Source organism: Phocoena phocoena, chromosome 4 (genome assembly GCF_963924675.1).
Source record: "Phocoena phocoena chromosome 4, mPhoPho1.1, whole genome shotgun sequence".
Lineage (NCBI taxonomy): Eukaryota > Metazoa > Chordata > Mammalia > Artiodactyla > Phocoenidae > Phocoena > Phocoena phocoena.
Genome location: NC_089222.1, coordinates 48,011,022 through 48,016,804, shown reverse-complemented (window position 1 = coordinate 48,016,804; position 5,783 = coordinate 48,011,022).

Sequence of the window (5,783 nt, the reverse complement as noted above, 5' to 3'; positions counted from 1 at the left end):
ATGCTAACACATATATATGGAATTTAAGAAAAAAAAAATGTCATGAAGAACCTAGGGGTAAGACAGGAATAAAGACACAGACCTACTGGAGAACGGACTTGAGGATATAGGGAGGGGGAAGGGTGAGCTGTGACAAAGCGAGAGAGAGGCATGGACATCTATACACTAACAAACGTAAGGTAGATAGCTAGTGGGAAGCAGCCGCATAGCACAGGGAGATCAGCTCGGTGCTTTGTGACCGACTGGAGGGGTGGGATAGGGAGGGCGGGAGGGAGGGAGACGCAAGAGGGAAGAGATACGGGAACATATGTATATGTATAACTGATTCACTTTATTATAAAGCAGAAACTAACACACCATTGTAAAGCAATTATACCCCAATAAAGATGTTAAAAAAAAAAAAAAAACACCTGCCTAAGCTCCATCTTCAATGTTGTATATCCGGATCTCTGGGGGAGGGGCCCATGAAACAAAATTCTTAACCAGAACCTCCCTAGTGATTCTAATGCACAGTAAATTCTGAGAATTTCTGGTATAGAGAATATTTAGAACATTTATTGACTAGAATGGCTTGTCTCAAACCATATTTTGATAAATGGCAAAAATTAGTGTTGGTGATAACTCATGTTAAAATCAATTTTTGAAATATACATATCAGAAAAACACTGAACAGTTATTTGTCATCATTACATGATTGTCATTACATGACAATCTCCCCCATAAGGAACAGTGTGCAACATAAGAGAACACAAGGAAAGCTCATGAACAAAATCATGTGTGCGTAGCTATGAAGAGTTGGATGTGCCGAGTTTTGATTAGACACAATTTGCTAACTACCCATTGCATTCTATCCATCCGTTTATATTTGATTATGTTTGGTTATGCATTTGAATGAACCAGGCCCAATCCTAGCGCTAAGGCCAAAAATAATGGTCTGTATCTGTAGAGCAATTCTCATTCTCATGTAAATCTCATGCTTCACACCCATGAGATTACGTAATTTCCACAGCCCTCGGAGGTGGATTTCATCATTAGCCCCATTTTACAGATAAAGAAGCTAGGAATTAGACAAGTTAAATAATTTGGACAGGCTCACACAGCCTAAGGAACTGTAGAGCTTGCACTCAAATCCAGTTCTGCCGACTCTAGCCTTAAGATGAACTTCCTCCTAAAAATAATTTCTCCCTCCTCTCTACCCCATTTCTCACTCTGAGCCATATATCACTGTGGAAATTCCACCATCCAGAATTCTTTTCTGGGGGGAATGGTATTGCTAATCAAACACCAGAATTCTTCCTTCGCATTAAAACACTGATTGGCCAGGGATGCTAGCTGTCAGTCCTTCATACCTTACTGTGCGTGAGTCATCAGCGGGTCCTGCACCGCTTGCTGGACTAGATGAAAGGGAAGTGCACTGAGGGGCAGAGGATGGAGGCGTGGTCACGGGGGCACTGCCTTGCTCAGGGAGGGGTGGCAGAATAAAACCCTCTTACGCCTGAGGAAAGTTTGCAGGTCCTGAATGCTTGGGGTCCAGGGAAACGAGGTGAGAATCTGTAAATGTGCCTCCTGTGATTTGCCTAGGTCCTATTTGCGTGAACGTAATGTTCTACTTTCAAACAATGTTTAAAGGACTTGGGCTTGAGACCTAGCTCTGCCATATTGCAAGTTGGTAAAGTTGGGCAAATCTGTCCCTATTGTTGGAACCTTCACTTGGGAGTCATGTTTTTTAAGGTCTGGGCCTGTTTTTAACAGTCTTAGGGGAGCAAATGGCCCCATAATATGTAAGATACCATGGGAGTAGGCTAGCCTTATCTTAAGCCTGACTCATTTTTATGGAAACTTTCACTAAGATTTTATTGATGAGAACCCAAACTACTTTTTCAAGACTGTCCCTCATAGCCACCTAATCTTATCTCTCCTGTGTCTCTGCCAGTTGCCACATCCTATATTCCAAAATGAACAGTAGTAAGTAGAAGCTTCTGACATTTGCCTTTTCAAAACCTCATCTTTCTAACCTCCACAGCGTATAATGTTATCAAAAACAAAACAAAATTTTTAAAAATACATAGCCTAAAACCAATCTCAGCTTTTTTCAAATTATTTAGTTTTTATATAAGATACAGGAAGCGTGGTTCCCTACAAGGGCCTTAAAAGGATATAGCTAAGGAAAATACAGAATATAGTACTAGTAGTCTAAAGAATTAGCAGAGAATTTAGAAGATCTCAAGTTTTAGGGTCAGATGGCCTGGGTTGAACCCTGTTTAACCATTTACTAGATGTACACTCTGGGGTAAATTACTACCTCCACGCTTCAGTTTCCATGTCTGTATTATATACCCACTTAGGGTACTATGATGATTAAATGTGCTAATTAAACGTTTTTTTATAAAGCTTACAAGTAAGCTTTATACTAGTAAGAACTCAATAGAGTAAGAACTAAAGTAAGAACTCAATAGATGGTGGCTAATACTATTAAGAGATATAAGCAAAGGACAAACAGCAATATTTCTTTCTCTTATCCCTCCCAGAGTTACATATCTTTACCCACTTACCAGGAAGAATTATAGAATACTCATAATAGTCTCCTTTCTCTACATGTCTTCTTATGAGACCGTGGGTAATCAAATGATCCATTTCAAAAAAAAATGAGACAATAGGAATAAAATTATCCTAGCAAGCTCATCTAATCTTTCTCAATTTCCTTTCCCATAAAAAGGAGCAGGAACACCTATCAGTGTTTTATAGATAAACTTAGTTCACATATGCAAAAATGCTTCATAAATTACACGATACAGTATAAGTTATTTATTATTTGGGATAGAAGTGGCTGAAGATATAGGACATGGTTTTTTGCTTGTTTGTTTGTTTTTTGCGGTACGCGGGCCTCTCACTGCTGTGGCTTCTCCCGTTGCGGAGCACAGGCTCCGGACGCACAGGCTCCCGACGCGCAGGTTCAGCGGCCATGACTTATGGGCCCAGCAGCTCCGCGGCATGTGGGATCTTCCCGGACCGGGGCACAAACCCCTGTCCCCTGCATCGGCAGGCGGACTCTCAACCACTGCGCCACCAGGGAAGCCCATAGGACGTGGTTTTAAATATGAGAACAAAGCACACTGAATAACTGCCTCATCAAAAAGTGGCATTTTCTGTATAATGTTATCCTTATTAATAACTCAAGGCTAACCTACATCACCTTTTTAAAAAAAACTCATCAATGGCAATGATAAATTATGAGATTAAAAATATATTAACCACTGGAAATAAGAATTATCACCACGGTGTCTCATTTCTTTATAATATAGTTTCCCAGGTATGTTTGATGAAGAGAAAATCACTCACCTGCCAACACCTATATCAGCATTCTGGAATAGACCTTTGACCAACATCCTTCCCCCAAGAGACAACAGCTCCTGAATTACATTCTACAATTAGTACTTAAAGATAACATGGACATTTGCTTAGCTTTTAATATTTAGATGAAAAAATTTCTGTCAAAGGGGTATTTTACTAGCACCAATTTGAAATCTTATTTATTTAATTATGTTTTACAATATAATGAAATCTGGCAAAGTGAGCAGTTCTACAGAAGAATGCATTTTCATCTTATGTTTTTACCTAAAAAAACCCAAAAAACCCACAAACCTAATACTAAATAAACCTCCTTCTAAAAAGGCTATCTTGTGTCTGTGTAGAGCCCAGGTGGGCTAGGTCCCTGACTAGGTCTTCACTAGGACTTACTTTGCCAGGCTGATGAGAATATTATAGACTGTACTTAAAACTTGAATGTTTATGTATTACAGTTTATTTATTGAAGGAGGTGAAATATTTTTAAACTCTCACTCTCATTTTATAGAGGGCACAATTTTCCTTGGAGAGAAAGACTATTATTAGCATGAAAATTAAAAGGTGTGATGATTTAAAAATAGCACAGTGGTGAAAAGAGCAAATTCTAGGGTCCCACTGCCAGGGTCTGAATCAGGCTCTGCATGCAATAACTGTGTGACTTTAGGTGACTTTCTGAACCACTCTGTGCCTTGGCTCTCCCATCTTTAAACTCTTGTAGCACGTATACACAAACCCTTGTAGCATGTCATAGACTTAATCCTTAAGCTGAGTGGTTAAAGATAAAGAACACCAAGGGCAACAGTGAGAATTTATACACAAGCATGAACTCTTTGTGCAACCAATTCAACATGATACTTTTCCTTTCCACTAAGAAGGCAATAGCTTATTCAGCTTTGCTCAGTGTAGGCTTTTTAGTTAGTGTCTAATATTAGAGCTAGAGTAATTTCTTTTAGGAGAGAAGTGAAAGTCATTACCATGTGGTAGCATGTTTTAGTGGTGTTTATATACACAGTGTTTGCTCCTGCAAGCAGGTTAACAAAGCTGTTTTCTTTCTGTTGGTTTCAAGAACGTCTACACTGAAAGAACTGTGAGCATTTATATGTTGTCTTCTGTGTGCCCTGCACTCTCTGAGAATTACGTTTTACATTTCACAGATAATCCTTCCTTCAAGGGGGGTAAACTCCTGCCCATGGACCAAATCGAGCTCACTGCCTATTTTTATATAGCCTATGAACTAAGTATGATTTTTATTAAATGGGTAGGGGGAAAAAATCTAAACAATAATGTTTCATGACACATGAAAATTACCATTTCGGTATTCATAAAAAAGTGTTATTATTCCTTTACATATTGTCTATTGTCCTGGGTGCTTTTGTGCTACAACAGCAGAGTTGAGTAGTTAGGACAGAAGTCATACGGCCACAAAGCCTAAAATATTTAGTGTCTGGCCCTTTAAGAAAATGTTGCTTACACACACACACCCCCACCATTTAGCCTAAATCTATCCTAGAAAGAAAGGAAGATTGGCACTCTAACAAGATCATAGCCAAGGTTTTCCTAAGTAGAGGATAAGCTGGTATTTATCTGATGACTGTAGAATAATCTGCTTCAAGAGAGAAGGTAAAGAGGACCAGTTCTTCGCCAACTGAGAACTTCCACTTGATTTTGCATCATAAGAATTTTCCCCAAACTGTCTTTCCTACAGTGGTAATTTGATCCTAATTATACAAAATGAAGACTTGCTTTGGTTATTCCATCATAACATCACAAAGACAGCAAGTCAGAAGTTCAGGCAATAAAGAGCAAATCCAAGCCCGCCCCATATCCCAGGCAATTGATGACATGTTAAATGTCTGCCAGGTTCAAACCTCTTCTGGGAAAGTGATGTATAGAATCCCTCCCCTAGGAAGAATTGCCATGATGGGAACAGTTTAACATTCATCAAGTCACCTTCTACTCTGTTCCAGGCATTACTCTGAATTCTGAGGCTACAGGGATGATCAGAAAAGCAATGGCCCTGTTTTCATGGAACTTAAAATGCAATAGAGGCAACAAACAATAAACAAATGAATAAATAAGAAAAGGCTGAAAAGTGCTATAAAAATGCAGGGTATAAAATACTGTATGATTCTGCTTACATGAGGTATCTAGAATAGTCAAATTCAGAGAGGCTGAAAGAGAAGAGTGGTTGCCAGGGACTGGGGGGAGGTGGGAATGGGGAGTTTATATTTAGTGGATAGAGAGTTTCAGTTTTGCAAAATGAAAAGAGTTCTGGAGATGGATGGTGGGATGGTTGTACAACAATATGAATGTACTTAAAACCACTGAACTGTACATTTAAAAATAGTTAAAATGGTAACTTTTATGCTATTTGTATTGTACCACAATTTTTTAAATTGGGGAAAAAAACACTAGAGATAAAGAGATGGTCCTAAAAG